Here is a 19,523-nt window from a genome sequence, read left to right as displayed (position 1 = left end):
GGTGTGTTTTCATAATTTGTGGAAAGCTGTATAGTGAAGGCGCCATACACACCTCTACGGGGTGGAAATTCTACAATTTAGGGGCTGCCAAAGAGAACGCCCTTGCCGTGGCCCAGGCTACCCACTCCCCCAACTTCTGAGGGAGGCCAAACAATCAAGAAGGCTCCTTCCACTGATCTTAACACCCAAAAGGGCTTGCAGAGAAGGAGGCAATCAGCACAATTAAAAGTGAATGAAAGGTGTTTTCTCTACATTTTACTCAGAGTAGACCCACCAAGATTAATGGACTTATGTTAGCCATGTCATGAATACATCCCTAAGGTCTTTGGTGCAAGAAAGTCACTTGAAACAGCTCACCCTGGCTGCAAAATGGTCTTATTGCAGTTTGGGAAATGATGTGAAAATGCACTGAAAACTGTGGGGTCAAGGAATGACTAACAGGAACACCCCATACACAAATCAGGATGAATGCTTATTGCCATATACAACCTTCATATAAACAAATCTGAACAAATGCTCAACAAAGACCAGGCATCATCTAACCACTGCGTAAACGTCACGCAGGCAGAACAGGGTGAATAAACTGGTTGTTTGGGCTTCAGCCACAATAAGCACAAATGGGGGGAATATAGCAAGGAAAGAGGGAGATTCCTAAAAGCATAACAAATGCTTGCTTGGATTTTTCCAGGTTCTTTTCTTTTATGTCTTTCCATCCCTCTCCACAGGATCACAGGAGGCAAGCTCACGGGTAAGGTCTGAATCCTGCCAAGCTGCCCAAACAAGCTGTCATTTTCCTGGGTCAGACATTGATCATCTGTTGCTGAACCACCCAGCAGGGCTGGCAGAGAACAGAGAGGCCACAGATGTTTCCCTCTGGATGGCTCCGAGTGAAAGGAAAGATGATTAAGAAATCTGAGCAGAAGCCAAGCCCACAGAGGCAAGAGCTATCTAGGGTCAAAGCACTCTCCAGAGTTGGCCAGCATCGTCCAGGAGAAGTGGAACAACACAGATGTGATCAAACAAGACCCACACACAAGAACATGGCTAGTCATGCTGGATCAGGCACCTTCTCTTACTTTTGACAGCTTGGGGGAGGCTCTCCCCTCCAAGAAGCAGCCTGGGAGCGGGGGGCAACAGCACATGGCCCGCCCGCAACTCCCAAGCCTCCCCCAAGCTTCAAAATGAAGGGGGAAGGGGGCAAGACAGGCGGCAAGGTGGCACAGCTCCATTCCTCCCCCCAACGGCTTGGGAGTCGTTGGAGGGCACCCAAATGTCCCCCCCTCAGTGATGACACCCGGGGTGACACCCCCCACACAGCACCCCCTTCCTCCACCCCTGCCCCCAGATTCCCTATCCTTTCTCCAGGGCTGAAGTGGGTCCAGGTATAGGGAACCTGTGGCACTCCCAATGGTACTGACTACCATCTGCCCCAGCAAGCATGGCTAATAGTCAGAGATGGCAGGTCTTGTAGTCCAGCAACACCCAAAGGGCCACAGACTTGCAGTCCTGCTCTTGTTTCTGTGGTTGCACGATTAGCACATATAATGATAGATTTGTCTATCCGTCAATTTGTCTAACCCCCTTTTAAAAAGTATTGAAGCCAGCGGCCAGCACCACTTCCTGTGGCAGTTGAGCTAATTATGTGTTTGTGAAAAATAAAAGCTTTATTTTGTCTATCCTGAGTCTACGGCCAATTTGCTTCACTGGATGAACCAGAGTTCTTGTAATGTGATGCAACTTTTTCTAGCCTATGACACTTTTAGACAGTAAATGGGATACTGTGGCATGATGTTTTCTTGAGATTCCGCTATGTGGAGCAGCAAATGCAGCCTCAACTGCCGGTTCCGTCAACTGAGGCACACAATACCCAAAGGCCAGTCAAGGTATTTTGGTGCCTGAAGGAGAAAGCACCATAGATACCTCGCCTCAAAAACGGATATGGTAGAACAAGGTTAAAGCATTTGGGGCTTTTTAGTTTAGAGAAAAGGCAACTGAGAGGTGACATGGTAGAAGTGTATAAAATTGTGCCTGGCGCAGAGAAAATGGAGAGAAAGGTTTTTATTCCTCTCTCATAATACTAGAACCATGTTGTGAATCGTCCCGAGATCTACAGATGAAGGGCAAGACAGAAATTTAATAAATGAAATAAAAATAAACTCAGGGCTATCTAATGAAGCTGAGTGTTAGAAGATTAAGGACAGATAAAAGAAAGTACTTCTTCATGCAACACATATTTAAACTGTGGAATTTGCTTCCACAAGAGCTAGTGAAGGGCACAAATAGGAATGGCATTAATGGAGGATTAGACAAATTCAGGGAATGTAAGGCAATGAATTGCTAACCCCAATGGTTGTGTTCCACCTCCTCAGTCAGAGTCAGTATGCTTGTGAATACCATTTGCTGGAAACGGCAGGAGGAGAGAATGTAGCTCTGTGAGGGGAACAGGGGTCTCCTAACAACTCTCAGCACCCTCAACAAACTACAGTTCCCAGGATTCTTTGGGGGAGAAGCTATGGCTGTTTAAAATGGGATGATACTGCTTCAAATGACCAGTGCAGATGGGGTCACACTCCTTAATGCATTCTAATTCTGGAGCTGCTGGTTTCAACTGTCCCTGCGATGGTTTTCTTGTTTGTTTTATTTAAATATAGCAGTCGGAGATAAAACATTCATGGGGACTGAAATGTTCCCTGCACTGGTTAATATGCATTTCCTTCTTGAAAAACAAAACAAAACCAGGAATTGGGGTGGTGAGAGCGCGCGAGAGAAGAAAGGAGGCATGTTCAAGGAGGCAGCCGAAATAAGAGTGCATCCAGAGGACAGTTTGGGAGGCAAGTGGGCAAAGATCCAAACTATGCCCACTTCTGGGCAGACTGTCAATTCCACACCCCTCTGGTTCCACCCCACTGAAGACAGTAGCTATGAGGAACTGCTGAAAAGACACATTCATTTTTAAGGTAGCTGCTTTGCCTGTTTCTCACATTTTGGGTGCAGCAAACAGATGTGGGGACATCGCCACCCAGACATGGCTCAGCTGCAGGGATCAGCCTTGCTATATATAAATCGCTCTGGTTGACTACACATCCAGAGCAACAGTTTTTTCCATCTCCTCTCAGGAGGAGTTGCCCCAGTCTGGGGGTACTTTCAGACTGTGAGATTCAGTCACACACTGGCATATTCAGGCAGCACAATTAAAGCTGGACTTTTTATGTTATGGAAATTACCCTGAAAAGTGTGGGGTGACAATGGCTTGATGTCACATAACTTCCGTGCAAACAAATCAGAACGAATGCTCAGTAAATAGCCAACTTTGTCTAACTGGCCCATAAACTTTGCACCACCTTCAAAGGTCCTTTTTATTGCTCATTTACACATGCAAATGCTTTGGGATAAACATTATACTTCATTTCCAGTCAGTCCATGGGCATAAGGTTTGATGAGCTGGTGCGCGTGTGTGTCTTCTGCCACATGTCTCATGTGTCTCTTCCTGCAAGAGTGTAGGGTGACCACATCCACTGCTGGCATGCAACATGCACACATACCCTGCAGGGTTGGCCAAGGGTGTATGCAGCCCTCAGGCTAACAAAAATGTACACACACATATGCAGAGGGAGGTTTTGCAGCATATGCTGTTTTGCTTCATGGGCTCGGTTCGCCTTTCTGACTTTCTACGAACAAATCGCTTTGGAAACCCACAACGAAGGTGAAAGTGAACCAAAGGCAAGTGGCAGGGTGGGGAGGAGATCATTTTTCAAAACAGAGAAGGAAGGAAATTAGCCTTCCAGTAAGACGTCTCTCGAAAGAGAGAGCAACAGACATGACTACAGTGCCCTTGCTTGTCCTTTCAAAGGCCAAAGCCCCTGGGCTGAGCTCTACTATCAAACCACTCCTGCCAAGCAGACCACCAGCATGCAATACATGTGAACAGCAGGTGCCACATAGTGTTCAAACACTCCCTTAAAAATTAAAAAGGTACACACAAGGACATGACCTAAGAAAAGCTGCCCCTTCTTTCCCAGGGGTTCCTAGCAATGGTTCTTTACTAAAGCTTTGCAGGGCCAGACTTTCCCTCCCCTCAGCCCAATTTCCACTAATGCAACCACTTAAGAAAACAAACTGTAATCACTTGAAAAGAGAACATGTCAGATTTCCCCCTCCCTCCCTCCCTTTTTCCTCCACCCCCCCCACCTTCCCCATCAGCTCCTCCAACATAAGATTGCACAACTCTAAATGCACTGAAGAAGATAGGTTTTTTGGGTCTGTCTCCCTTTTCCCGTTCCAACCAGCCAACTGCCAGAACTGCCTTTTTTCACCAGAAAAACACAACAAGCAGAAGGGGGTAAACTGCAGCATGTGTTGTTTCTGGACAAAAAAAAAAAAAAATCAATCCACTGTAATGCTAAAAGAGGAAGAGGGAGGAGGTTGGAGGCAGGGATCAGAGTTTCAGCCAGAAAAGGGGAGGTTTTTTTTGCAAAATTGTAGTGTGTCTGTTCACTTAAGTTCCAACCCACTGGGATTCACCCCACTGCACCCTGAAATGTACCTGTGCACATTCTCCCAGAATGAAGAAACATTCACCAGGCGAAAGGGGCGGGGTGAGAAAGAAGAGCAAATGGAAAGCGACTGGGACTGTCACCACTTCTTTGCTCCTCTGGCTTTTCAACAAGTCCTCTGCAGCTGACTCCACATGGCTGGAACAATGCCAGCTCCTTATTCCTTTGATGTGGCACTGTCATCACATCATGTTGCTAGTGCGTCAAGCAAGCAAGTGATTTTGGGCCAAAGCCCCGCAAGTCTCCATTCAAAGACAAGAGCACACAGGGAGTAGCGGCTGTTGAGGCTGCGTTCAGTCAGGCTGAATCTCACCCACTGGGTGGCCTGAGGTGTGCAACAGGTCTGCTCTGAAGATTACAGCCAGATAACATGTGCAAAATGCTTCTGATATTCACAAGAGCAATCTAAATCCCAGGTATTAGTAGCATTCCAACATTCAGTCTGCACATGACAAATTTGTAAGGTGGTAATGGTGGTGGAGAAGTATAGCTATATTGCCATTTCCTCTCATACTAAACTCCAAAGCAAGCAGCCTGTCTGCATTGCTTGCCTGCCTGTCTCCTCACTCCACTATAAGGATCTCCTCCCATTCACAAATGTAAAAGGAATGTTTTCTGTGTTTAGGCCAGGGGTAGGCAACCTAAGGCCCAGGGGCCGGATGCAGCCCAATCGCCTTCTCAATCTGGCCCATGGATGGTTCAGGAATCAGCATGTTTTTACATGAGTAGAATGTGTCCTTTCATTTAAAATGCATCTCTGGGTTATTTGTAGGGCCTGCCTGGTGTTTTTACATGAGTAGAATGTGTGCTTTTATTTAAAATGCATCTCTGGGTTATTTCTGGGGCATAGGAATTCGTTTCCCCCCCCCAAAAAAAATAGTCCGGCCCACCACATGGTCTGAGGGACGGTGAACCGGCCCATGGCTGAAAAAGGTTGCTGACCCCTGGTTTATGTGAAGGAAAGGAGGATGGAAGGAAGGGATTGAACCTGACATCCCTGCTACATACCCCAACTTGTCCAAGAAAAAAGTGAATGCTCCAAAGCAAGATGGGTTTGAAGTGAACAGCTCTCAGAACTGTTGTGCCTTGTGCCTCCCAGGTGTTTCAGGTTACTAGGTCCACCAGTCCCAGCCAGCATGAGAGGTGCAGATGTGAGATAATTAGTATTAGTATATTTATTACAATGGACGCTTGGGTTGCAAACGTGATCCGTGCGGGAGGTACATTCGCAACCCGCAGTGCCATGTCTGAGCATGCACGGCTTGCGATTCGGTGCTTCTGCGCATGCACAAAGTGTGATTTGGTGGTTCTGCACATGCGTGAGCGCCGAAACCTGGAAGTAACCCAAAAATGTGCAACCTGAAGGGTCTGTAACCCGAGGTATGACTGTATTTTATTATTTATACCCTGCCCATCTGGCTGGGTTTCCCCAGCTGCTCTGGGTAGCTTCCACCAGAATATAAAAACGTAATAAGATGTCAAACATTAAAAACTTCCCGATACAGGAAGTATTCCAAGAAACCTGGAGGACACCAGGTGGAGGAGGGCTGTCTTTGAAACACCTTCCCTCTGTCCAGAAATACCAGCACACTGTAGATGGTCTGGCCCAGAAGCTCCAGCTAGTGCAGAATGTGGCGGCCAGAGCTGCTCACAGGAGCAGGTTCCTGGTAACACATTCTTCCTTTGCTGAGAGAACTGTGCTGGATGGCAATTTGCTATCGGCCCAAGTTAATGGTTCTTGTGTTAATTTGCAAAGTTCTAAACAACCTGGGCCCAAAGTCTCTTAACGACCGCCTGATTCCCTCTGCTCCATCTTCATCACTGAGTTTTCTGATGGGGAACTTCTGGTGGTGCCAAGTCCCTGAGGTTTAGACAGGACAGCCTTTCATGGGGACCGAGCCTTTAGTGTGGCCGTCCCTGTGGAACTCCTTGCCTGTAGAGTTCTGGTAGGAGTCATCCCTGCATTCTTTTAGACATCTTTTGAAAACTCTATTGTTCAGACAGGACTCTGATTTATTTTTTTTAACCAACCAGTTTTTATTGCAAAAAACAAACAAACCTACACATCCAACCCTTCCATTTAAGCTCACTCTCAGCTCCAGAGGGAAAAAAGGGCTGTCTTCTAGCCCATTTGCAAAATCTTAGTTTAAGCATATTCAAACTTATAAATGCAAAGAAAATAACTTCCAGGAATGTAACCGTGTGCTAAACAATTATAAATTGTGCTGTTGGTGGAGGAAAGGAAAGGAGGAAATACAACAAGCAGGTTTTAAGTCAACTTACTGTGGGAATAATGCCAAGCAGGACAACATTAAAGACTGAATTTGCGGTCCATGTCCAAAAGATTTGCCTCATTTTTGTTTTGAACAGTGAAAAGCTTTTAGAAAAAGAAATTCATCGATCGGAGTTTCAATATTTGGAGAAATCTTACAGATCTGAGAAGCTGGACTCTTTCTTTTTAGCATTTTAGAACTTTCTTTTTAGCATTTTAGAACTTTCTTTTTAGCATTTTAGATATGTGACAGCCTCTCCTTCAATTGTAAGTTGTTGTTTTTTAATCATTAAAAAGCAAAGGAGGAAACTGAAAGTGTTTCATTCAGTGATGGATTATGTCTTGTGACTTTGGAATTATCACATCTTGCAGGTCACAGCAGCAGCCCACAGAACAAAAGCAAGAGCTTGAGAATAGTTCTGCTGGATCAGGCCAAAGGCCCATCTAGTCCAGCTTCCTTTTCTCATCGTGATCAAACAGATGCCTCTGGGAAGCCTGCAAGCAGAACATAATTGCAACAGCTTTCTCTGCACTTCTGCTCCCCGGCACAAGGAATGAGATTTAAAGGAATGAGAAAGGGGGAGTGTGAAACAATAATGAACGTATGCAGACAATTAAGCATTTCCATGTTTGACCTTCTGCCTGCACCTCTCACCCACATAAGCTTCATTTACCTGTTGACTATGCTGATTCTTTGGGATCCCAAGTGTGCCACATGGGCACACACAGCCAGCCTCAGCAATAAGCCAGCTAAAGACCCAGCAAACTTTGCCAGTATCTAAAAGCGCAAGCCTGCATTTGCTTTCTTCCAATCCTGGGTTGATGGCAAATGAAAAAGGTGACAGCAGCTGTCAATAGTCTGACCCATGGGATTAATTGCGGCTGTAAACAGATCAGAACTGGACAAGATAGCTGAGCTGGTGGAATCCTGAACCAAGTTGGAGCTGGGAGGGGCAGAAAATCCAGTGTAGTATGAATACCTGAATTGTCTGAAGTTATTATGAGGTGTTATTTAAACAATGCCTCTGATGTACATTGAGTTGCAAAAGAAAGATAGGTCTCTGTTGCAGGGAGTATCAAGAGACATGGGTGGCTCTGTGGTCTAAACCACAGAGCCTAGGGCTTGCCAATCAGAAGGTTGGAGGTCCCTGCTCCTGCCAACCTAGCAGTTCAAAAGCATGTCAAAGTGCAAGTAGATAAATAGGTGCTGCTCCCGGAGGGAAGGTAAACGGCATTTCTGTGCGCTGCTTTGGTTTGCCAGAAGCGGCTTTGTCATGCTGGCCACATGACCTGGAAGCTGTTTGCAGACAAACGCCGGCTCCCTCAGCCAGTAAAGCGAGATGAGCACCACAACCCCAGAGTCGTCTGCGACTGGACCTAATGGTCAGGGGTCCCTTTACCTTTACCTTACCACGGAGGCAGAGCACTGCCATAATGGCTAGTAGCCACTGATAGTTTTAACCACCAGGAATTTGTTCAATCTTCTTTCACTTCTGGCCTCTAAAAACTCCACATTCAACACTCTATTCCAACCTACTCAATCAAATGCCCTCCAGATGTTTTAGACCAGGGGTTGACAACCTAAGGCTCATGGGCCACAAGCACCCCACAGGGGTCATTTAACTGGCCCATGAGCTGCCCCCGAACTGAGCCGCCCGCTCGGTGAGTCCCCGATGTGGGGACTCGCTTCTGCGGTGCCGGAAATCAAGTCTGCGCAGGCGCAGGTGCTGGAAATCATGTCTGCGCAGATGGCAGAAATTGTGGGTGTGCGATCCGGCCCACAGAGGGATCTCTGCTGGAGTGAACCAGCCCAGGCAAGGTAAACCTTGCTGACCTCTGTTTTAGACTATGTACAGCTGGGGCTCATTGGAGTTGTGGTGTAAAACATCAGGAGATGGGGCGCCAACTATAGGGAGCCCTGGGGGCCTGAGCACCCACAAAAAAATTGTTGTGGGAGCTCAGCACCCACACTGCACGGCCCCCGATGCAACGTCCGATGCCTCGTGAAGCACCAGAAGTCACGTTCATGGCCTTGTGAGGCCTCAGAGATGCTGACCGAGGCCTTCCTTCAATTCCGAGGCCAGGGTGTGAGTGTGATGTCATGATGTCATGTTGCAATGTGGTGTCATGACATCACACACACTGGGCACCCATAACCTGGGGCCCGAATCAGCTCCCCTGTCTAGAGGGCACTGGAATTGCAAAGGCTGCCATATGCAGCCTGTCTTGTTTTATTTCCCTCTTCAGTCCTTCTCCATCCCTAGAGCTCACGGTGGGTAAGCAGAGCAATAAAACTTTATTTTCTTTCTCACCTGGCCAGTTCATAATAATGTTTTGTACAGCTTCTAGTGGTTTTCAGGAGCTTTATAAATAATGGTTACTTAAGTTTCTGTTTGCTTTCATAGCAGCCGATATGGCTGGTTTTTCTGAACAGATCAAAGAACCCAGATTTGGTGTGAGGAAGAAGAGAGAGCTCACAACTTATTGGCAGTCTTCTCCTACATGAATTTGTCTAATCCTCTTTTAAAGCCATCCAAGTTGGTGGCCATCACCACAGCTTGTGGGAACAAATTCCATAGTTTTAACTACATACTGTGTAAAGAATTATTCTTGTCAGTCCTGATTCAGTTTCAAGAAGAAGATGCCCGTGTGTGCAGATGGGCTGGATAGCTGCCTCTGCGGCTCTCCTAACTATGTAGGGATTTTCTGTAGTGAGTGAAAAATGGAATGCACTCTGAGCTTAATCAGAGATGCTTCCATGTTATTTTTAAAATTATGATTCGTGTTTCCAGGGTTCTGGCATTGAAAACAGATGCCGTGGCTGAACCCTGGTGCAGAAATTAAGCGTTACATGTGTAAAACTCCTTTCCCCACCACCAGCCAGTAACTGCAACTGTATGTAAGTGGGAGAAAGAACTGATGGTCCCAGCACCTCACATTTTAGAGATCAGCACCAGGTCCACAGGCTCTCTGATGGACCAGACTACATGCACTCTTGCCACAGAGGATTCAGAGTCCAACTGGCTCATCGCCTGACTGTAAGTACTCTGTTGCAATCGCAAGATCAACTTTCCTCTTTGCTGGGGTTTATTTTTAGGCAAAACAAAAAAACCTAGTTTAATTTTGGGAGTGAAACCATCTGTCCAGCCCTGAACTTGGTGGAGGAATTTGGAGCAAGGGTGTGATGCAGTGCCTCAGGGCAGTCTCCTGTGATAGCCATGAAATAGCTGCAACCCTGTGTGTCTGGAAATTTTATCTGCCCAGGCAGCTATCTAATCAGAAACACCGCAAACACCAGACAACATTTCCAGAGAGACACAAAGGCAAGCTGTGGTAGATACTAGTCTAAGATGTGCACAGGTAACCCTGTGCCCTAAATCTCTGCTCAGCTTACACTGCCGTGTTTTCCTTTTCCATACAAGAACCTACTGAATCAGACCAAGATGGGTTCATCTAGACCAGCATCCCACTTCCCATGGTGGTAGCCAGTTTAGCCTTGGGAAGCCCCCAATAAGTCAATAGCTCTCTCCGGTTGCTGCTCCCCAGCAACTGGCATTCAAAGCTAAACGGCATCTGATCCTGAAGGCTCTGCTTTGCTAATATTATTAGCAGCCATTGCTAGACTTCTCTTCCTCCTCCATGAATTTGCCTGCTTCCGCTTTTAAAGCCACCTAAGCTGGAAGTCAGTGATTACATCTTATGTACTTCCTTTGGCCTGTCCTGAACCTCCCCACATTCAGTTTCATCAAATGACACCCCCCCCCCTTTGGAGTCCAGTATTATGGAAGCAGGAGGAAAAACTCCTCCTTAAGACACACCAGGCATCGCTTTATAAACCTTGCAAAGAAATGCCATTGAGATTTCATAGAGGAGGGAAGCTTGGTAAGGAGCAACCCCAGCAAGGCAGCTGCCTCCTCAAGAACAGCCCAGCTGGAGCTGCTGGACATAGGCCCACCTGGTTTTGCTTCCTGTTTCTAAAGTGGCCAGACAGATGCTTCTGCCCAGCAGCATTTGAAGACAACAGACCTCCCCCGGTCATCTGTTTCCAGCATCTGGTACCCCAAGATAAACTGTCCCTGAAGGTCCTATTTAGCTGTGGCATATATATAAAGAGAGCGAACTCACTCTCTGAGTGCTGATCTGTATGCAGCCAAAACAGCCAAAACCCATGCAGAAGCGGGAGGTAGAAGTACCCAAAATCTGCATAAAGTACGCTACACCAAAGAAAATATGAGGGTTGGGAAGCATAAGAAGGGAAAGAACCCCAAAAAGGGCTAATGAGGACTGAATATGCAGAAATCTATGTGGGGGAGGTTGCAGGGAGAAAACCCAGATGGAGCACTTCGCACAGGTCCCTCTTGTCATTGTTAATAGCTATGGATACACCTGTCCTTCCCTGTGACTTGGTGGCATGGCCTGCAACAGAATACTAGACACCACAAGCATCCCTTCCGTAACCAGCCTTGCAAATATGGTTACAAAAATTATTAGGTCTCCAAATATTTTTAGTAGCCTGCATGCTGGTGCCTACATTTGTGGCATTATGATGTCATAAAAGAAAAATAACCACCCTCTTTTGTTATTCAAAAGTTTCTTTGTCTTATCACCTGGGGAAATTTTTGACTCGCCACAGGCAGCCAAGCAAGTTACTATTGCAAGCCCACTGGGAAATGTGTTCGCAACCACAGATGTAGCGCCATTTTGTTGTTGCTGCATATTTTATTCACAAAACACTATACAATATCCTGAATTTTAAAATGCAGCATGCCTTAGCAAAGTCACAAGTCCTGGTTTTCAAGACTGGCCAACTGTATTTTTTCTCAGGTGGACCCAAAGTCACTAGCTGCAATGCAGGAAAAGGAAGGACCCCAGGTGGGGTTCTCTTTTACACTGCCCAAAGCCCATCCCATAAACTGCAGCAAGAGCCTTATGCCCCACACTCTCATCATACAAAGGGGAAGTGGGCACAGCCTTTCCTGTGTTTACCATATGAATTCAATGTAATTGCTCCTCCGGAAGCTTTAAAAATGCACCTATGTCATGCCAAACATAACCACACCTAGCAGGAAATGTTAGCACTTGGGAATGCACCTAACTATTCATTGTGAAGTTTACAAGATCTACTCAAGGGGAAATAAAAGAATTTAAGGAACTATTGGCCCTCACTTCCATTCTGACCTAATTTTAATAGGTTTTTACATTCTCCCCCTTCCAAACCCACCAAAATCTCCCACACCTGAATGGTAAGAGGACATGGGTGTAGACACAGGGTATTTGGGCTACCTCCATCTCCCATCCTCCACTTCCCAGTGACTTCTGCAGAAGAATATTCATGGCCATGCAGGACTCATGCCCTGGCAGCTGAACACTATGCAGGGGAGTGAAATCATCATTCCGAAACCCAGCATCTGGAAGGGAAAGTTGCTTTCTTTTCTTTCAGCAGCTCAAGTGGGCTACTTGAGCACCCCACACTCCCTCCAAAGCAAGGGGGGGGGGTTACTCCCAATCGCGTAAAGGATCAGAGGCTGCAGCATATCCTTCTAGCCTTCCCTTCTGAAGATGAACCTAAGAAGGCACTGATTTCTATCCTAAACTGTACTCATTCCACTACAGTTTGGCTTCTGACCAAACTGTATTTGCCTCACTGACTGCTATTGTAACATTTTATGCAATTAATTACATCAGTGGTTTTCAACCATTATGCTGTGGCACCCTGGGGTGCCTTGAATGATGGTCAGGGGTGCTGAGGGCAACACTGGCCTCTTTCCCTCTTTTCTTCCCTGCCTCCTCTGATGCCTTTTCGTGTCTCTGCCTCCCCAAGGCTTGCACAGCTATTTGTTGCAGCAGCCCTGGCGAATGATGTCTCTGGGGCTGGCCAGAGGGTGCTTCCCAGGCCCCTGTGGGGCAGTGTGAGGAGGCCCCTCTCTTTGGGACCAGAGGGGAGGGCAGCTCAGAGACCAGGGGCAGCAGCTGTAGCTGCCTAGAGGACTCCCAATGAGAGGAGAGAGGAAAGGAGATGAGAGGAGGCTGAGGGAACACTCCACCAGGGAGGGTGTTTGAAAAAGAGTGAGAGGCTGCGAGCTCTGCAGGCAAAGGGTGACATAACTGGGCTCCTGAGCCCCACAGGGGTGCCACAGAAAGAGTGTAGTTGGTCAAGGGAGCTGTGGACTCAAAAAGGTTGAAATCCTTTGAATTACATCATTCCCCACCTTTCATTTCAATGCAAAGGAAACATAATGCAAATTGTGGGCAGGGGATGTCGTCAGTTACAAATAATTCTGTATCATTTGCAGACTGAAAACAACAACACTGAACACTGATTCTAATTCCTGGATTGATTTCCACGTCAGACACGGGACAAATAGGCGAACACTGCAAATGTCTGCTCCCATTTTTCTCAGAATTCTCAGACATCCCTACTTTTGGCAACTCCCTGCCTTGCAAACCATCCTTGGGATCCCAGGTACCGCTCCCCTTGAACTCGACCCTGCACTAACGTTCCCCCAAACTGCACCCAATGGTGCTACAGCTGTCTTCATTTCAGCCCGCAAGCAGAGGTTTAGAGGCAAAGCAGCTTGGCTCTGGGTGCTAAATTATAACATGCTACAATAACAAGCTGGGAGGCAGCAAGGAAGCCTGAACAAGTCTGAAGGAAGTCGTGCACCAGGCTGCAAAGCCCACTAACTCTTTTGATGGTTGCCAAATGCAAAGTCTAGGACATGCATGAGCTCATGGAACAAAAATGGCCCCTCTTGTGCCAATGAAGCAAAGCCAGACTTTTCCCAAGCGGAGGCTGGATTTGAGCAACTTCTTTGGCCGTCGGCTGAAGAGTCACTGGTATGCAGAACCTCCTTCAAGCAAACTAAGCCCACTTCATTCTGGACACAGGGTGACCACAAACACTAGTGCTGGGGGGGGGGACAGTTTGAATCCACCCACTCAGGAACCGCAGAATTACGTTCAGCATTGCTTCAGTCCCAGGACTGTGCTTCGTTTTCTTCCTGTAGCAAATGCTTGCATTCCAAACCTTAGCATCCTTGCTCTCTCATAAATCTTGCCTCAGTTCCCACTGCATGCCTATTTATTATTATTAATATTATTTTCATTTTTAATCCCACACATTCTCCAAAAAAGCAGTAAAGCATGCATGGTTCTCTCTTCCCTCTGTTTTACCTTCACAACACCCCTGTGAGGTAGGTTAGGCTGAGAAATGGTGACAGAGACCCACTGAGCTTCAGGGGGGTGTATTCCAACAATATACCGCGCTTCGTACCAATAAGTAGTATCTTTTTTACCCTGGCCCTTTGTGAGATTTCCCCCAAGTAAGCCTACACCATTCAGCAACATTCTTTTGCTGTCCAATTCTGCATCCAGCAGTTCGGACATTTAGAGCAGTGTGATTTTTCAATATATTGGCCAAAATCAGTTTTGAAATCACACTGCGATAACGATTTTGACCCGGCATTATGCAGCAATATGCCAGTTTCAAGGCACTGCCAATATCGCACGATGATCACGTCCATCTGACGTGAGCACTCACGCGGCATGTGCTGACGTCACATGCCCAGGTGCATTTTTGAGAGAGGGCGCAACCAGGCAACCCCCCCCCCCAGGCTTCCTCACTGGAGCCTGGCTCCTTGCTCCAAGTGGAAGCTCCACTCTTGGGTCAGGTCAGAGACTTACAGCAGCAGCGTTGCCGTGGGACTCCCATCTCCTGCACTGGGTGGAGGGGAGGAGAAGAGGCAGTGGCAGCTGTGGTGCCGCTGCAGCACCTCTGTCCTCTACAGGGCTCTGTGTGCAGGAGCTGCCAGCTCCCTTGCGCCCAGCCACGGCTCCAGTCCTGGGTCAGGTCTGACCCAGAGGTGGAGACAAGGAGGAGAGTTGTGGCAGTGTTGTCGCCCCTTTCCTTGGCTGGGCAGAGCCGCCTGAGGATGCTGCCAAGGCAGTCTTCTCATCCAGGGCCACGCACAGCAGGCTCCCTCTGTGCCCCACCCTCCACAGTATGTGCAGCCCCAGTGCAAAAAATTGTGGGTGCCCAGCGGCGCTTTTATTCTATTAAAAAATGTTAAGGGGTACTCTCGTTTTCCTACTCATATTGAAATACTGCCCCTCAATGAGGCCAAACTTAGATTCACAACATGTTTAGGGGTATGCGTACCCCTGTATCTCCCCAGAAAAAAGCACTGGTGCCCAGCCACTTCATGAGGAATATTGACCCCCCACACCTGGCACCTATGCCTCATGTTGAGGGAAAACAGGGCAGCTGATTGCAAGGTGCTGCCTTCCCCTCATGCTGACGGAGAACAGGGCAGCTGATCACCCTTGTTTCAAGGCATGGTTGAACTACCTTCCCCTGGGACTGAGGCAGAGCAGCTTTCCTTAGCAGGAAAGTGGAAGCAGTCACACTGGACACACATCTTTGCTGGCTGCCACTGCTGGCTGCCCCACTGACAGTGGCTTGATGCACCCCCATCTCCTCCCACTCAAACCATGCGGTGGAGGTGACTCCGCTTCCTCTGCTCCTTCCCTCATCCCCATGCCTTATCTCCAATTCCAGACATCATGATATATCAGAATATTGTGATGTTTAGCTGCTGATATATCACAATGTTGAAAACCAGATATCACTCAGCCCAATTCTGTTTTTTAGTACTATATCTAAAATCCTTTGCTTATTAGGGGCCACCCCATATTTTGTTCAAAAAAATTGCTTTGCAGGGGTAACTAACACAGGGTTATCAAAATTTTCTAAAGTAGGGGGTCCGTGGCTTGACTCTTGAAAAGTAGGGTGTCCTCTGTAATTAGCTAATTGGGAACCACTGATTTAGAGAATATCCCATGATGTCACAGTACTAAAGCCAATTAGGGTGGGGGCTTACAGATGACAGGTCTGTAACAGACCCTTAAAAAAAGAGCTCACTGTAAGAAAGCCCCTTTCTTCTCCAGCGCATGCATTTTTGAAGCAGTTACTAATTAAGGTCCCAGCCTCAAAGGGACACACAACACCTTAAAGCTATTGGCTGCATAGGTTTGTGTTATAATAGCAAATACTGCTTGTTTCTTACTGTTGTTAGTTGAAAAAATGAAGAAAGAAGATTACAAGATCAACCTTGTCCATCTGGGGGCAAAATATGAGCAAAAGGCCTGCAGCAAGTTTGGCTGAAAGCACTGATCCCCCTCCCCTCTCCTGGCTTTTTTCCAGCACCAATAGCTCAACTATATTTGGAATAGAAGTTACAAGAGGCATGAGAAAGGAGCATACTTGAGACACACCCAATATAGCAAAACAAAAAGGATTTTACTTTCCTCTTTGGCGACCCACTGTCCCCTCCCAGCACTTTCAACCCCACTGCAAATCTTCCACAAAAGGTCTTGTGCCTGGACGCGGTGCTGAAGGTTCACCCAAAACAGGAGCCTCCACAAGCCAAAATGTTCCACCTCTTGAGAGGCCACTTGGAAATTCAGCTCCTCTCCTGGCTGGCTGGCACTGGGAATTCTAAGGCCAATGCAGAAATTATAATACAATAGCTCCTAACTTGGTTTGTTTTTGGTGCTGGGGGGCCTAGATAAAGTGCTATATCCGAAACAGGTCCAAGGGCTCTTGCCAAACAGATGCTCTCTCTCATACACACACTTCTCCTGACTAATGCCCCCTCCAGAATGTGGTGTGTGTGTCTTTTTAAGGATATATTCTGCAACATGCTACTGATGTAATACTAGTGCCACTTCTTATTGCATCATTGTCATCTAGAGCAGGGGTAGGCAACCTAAGGCCCGGGGGCCAGATGTGGCTCAATCGCCTTCTCAATCCGGCCCGCGGACGGTCCAGGAATCAGCGTGTTTTCACATGAGTAGAATGTGTGCTTTTATTTAAAATGCATCTCTGGGTCATTTGTGGGGCATAGGAATTCATTCATATTTTCCCCCCAAAATATAGCCTGGCCCACCACATGGTCTGAGGGGCGGTGGACCGGCCCACGGCTGACCCCTGATCTAGAGGGACACCCATGCACTATGGCGCAGCAAAAGTGGGGCAAAAATAAATAACTAAACCAGAACATTGGTAGAATAAAAAGTTACAATATTTCACTGGGAAGTTATGGGACATGCACCAATTGGAAATGAGGCAGGGTGTCTGCCTTGAAACTTTTGCTAACAGTAGTGAAAGCAGCAAAGTGGATAACTGGCCTGAACCTATCATGAGCACACATAATCATGAACGGACAATAAAAAGGATACCTGGAGAGGATGTAAACCTTGGTATTTTTATGTTAACTGTGCCCGCTCCAATTTTGGCCAGTTGATTACTCCCACCTGCCTGTATAGTTGCACTGCATTTTATTCTGCAGTAGCTCATCCTACTCTGCCAAGAATGTGGTGTTCTTTAGGTGGAAAATGCACTAGAAAAAGATATATTGTTCTAACTTTGAGAGGGGTAGCCACATTAGTTCACTGTAGCAAAAACAACAGAGACTAATGTAACACCTTATTTTTATGACAGTAGCTTTTGTGTACTAGAGTTGACTCTGTTAAATTTATGCCACAAACAGTTAGCAACAGTTTAAAATGAACTTTGGCACAATCTTAGTGTTCATGCATATGCATTGCAGACAAAGAATGTGTTTGGACACAGAGATGAGGAACCTATTGCCCTCCACATATTGCAGGACTACATTTAAATTAACCATTTCAGTGTGTTATACAAACCCTCAACTGAGGTTAATCTTATTAACTATGTTCTGTTTAAAATGTGCCATCATCATAAGCTACGTTCTGAAGTTGGCTTGCTTCAAAAAAACTATGTTGTTGTTGTTGCTTAGTCATTTAGTCGTGTCTGACTCTTCATGACCCCATGGACCAGAGAACGCCAGGCACCTCTGTCCTCCACTGCCTCCCGCAGTTTGGTCAAACTCATGCTGGTAACCTCGAAAACACTATCCAACCAAAAAAACTATAGTTAAGATTAACAAAAAAACTATAGTTTTTAAAAAAACTATAGTTAAGATTAACTACAGTTGGGTGTGGGCAACACAATAAATTGTTGTTAATCTAAACTAAAAGGTAAACCAGCTAAACACCTCCTTGATGCCACAACAGAGGAGGAGAATGGAGTGTCCAAGCCCAAAACTGCTTGCAGTTTGCTCTTGTCACACTAAATTATGATTTCTCTATATTTCTCCATCCCCTCACACATAGAGAAGAGAGAAAATTGAATCCTATTTTTTATTTATTTGTGGATTGCCTTCCACGTATATATCCCAAGGCGTATCCTTAAAATACCTAAAATAATTTTAAAACATTACATGAACCATCAAGTAAAGGTTTAAAAACAACACAAAATTAATACCTAAGGCAAAGACTTAACAATCTAGCTGGAAAATCTTGTCAAAACAAAAATGTCTTAAATTGTTTCCAGAAAGTAACCTTAATGAATGACAATGCTAGCAACTCACTCTAAAAACAAAAACAAAAAACAAGACATTCACAAAAGGCAAAGAAATTAAGACAAAATAAAGATACTGATTTATCAGGCAGCAGGGACTGTCCCTAGAAAAAGAGGGTCAGCTGGGGGGGGGGGGTAATTGTGCTCAGGGCAAATGTTTCAGACAAGCTGGATAAAAAGAAATGCAATTCAAGGAAAAGTAGCCACACAGTTGCTGAGTGGATGCTTGAATCAATGTCTGTTTAGTGGAGGAATATAGATTTTATTTGGCTATTAGCGAGATACTTTCAAATTCCAATATAATCAAAGCCATCTTTCAAGATTTATATACTGTAAAATGTATGATAGCACGGTTTATATTGCGGTACATAAGATACAAGCAATTTTTGTCTATAGGGCAGCAGTGCCTAACCTGAGTCCTATGCCAGCATGGCATATAGCAGTCAGAGAAATATTATGTATATAGTGTTCTTTTTAACTGCACAGATTAAGAACAAGGAGAAAAGGGAACCCCACTACTACACAGAAAACATTGACCACATTCTGGTTATCACCAAAGGGATATGCGGTGTGCCATGTTTGCAAGGAAAGTGATGAAAGAAATATACCTTGCACATGTTCAGAAGCAACCTCTTCTGTACTTCACATACCCCAAGGGCAGGTTCTGGCACTGAAAATACATTCCAGGGTCAAACAAAGTCACCATCTACCAGTTATCAATGGCCACAGCTGGAGGGGACATGGAAGAGATGTGGAGAACGAGACCCAGAGCTGAGAAGTAAGAATGGAGGCATCCCTTTCTCACACTTCCTTCCCAAAATATTCTCCATCTGACCTCGCGAAAGTCACTTGAACCTGCAACCTTAGGCCTGGCCAGTTGCTGTGTCTACAGCTCTATCACCAATCACACTATTATTAGGAGGTCTTTGAGACAAGACCGACTCTGTAGAAACTCAATCCTGTTTTCCCAAAGGTCAGTTTTGCACGAGAAGAGTCTCATTACCTCTTGGCTCAAAAGAATAAACCCACATGCAGCTGGGAGTGGGGGGGGGGGGGAGATCAGCTGGTTAAAGGACCTCCCTTCCAGCCCCCCAAAGACATCATTTCACATGGGACAACCTCACAACAAGCCAGCAATAACACTTGCTTGGACTAAGAAAGCGGGACGACAGGCTATGCAGGTGGAGACTGAAGGCCATCTGTTATTGGGCTGAAAAGCCAGGAGAATTGGGGGGGGGGGGACAGCTTAGGGAGG

At 46.2% G+C, this 19,523-nt stretch overlaps 1 protein-coding gene across 3 annotated transcripts in view; it reads right to left on the bottom strand.

The window, feature by feature from the left end:
• PIEZO1 (piezo type mechanosensitive ion channel component 1 (Er blood group)) overlaps positions 1-19,523 on the bottom strand; it is a 110,824-nt gene that overhangs the window by 62,048 nt on the left and 29,253 nt on the right. The gene's annotated exons all lie outside the window — the stretch shown is intronic.

This window comes from Podarcis gaigeae (genome assembly GCF_964106915.1).
Source record: "Podarcis gaigeae genome assembly, chromosome: 8".
Lineage (NCBI taxonomy): Eukaryota > Metazoa > Chordata > Lepidosauria > Squamata > Lacertidae > Podarcis > Podarcis gaigeae.
Note: the sequence above shows the minus strand (reverse complement) of the source record. Positions and strands in the feature narration are given on the sequence as shown.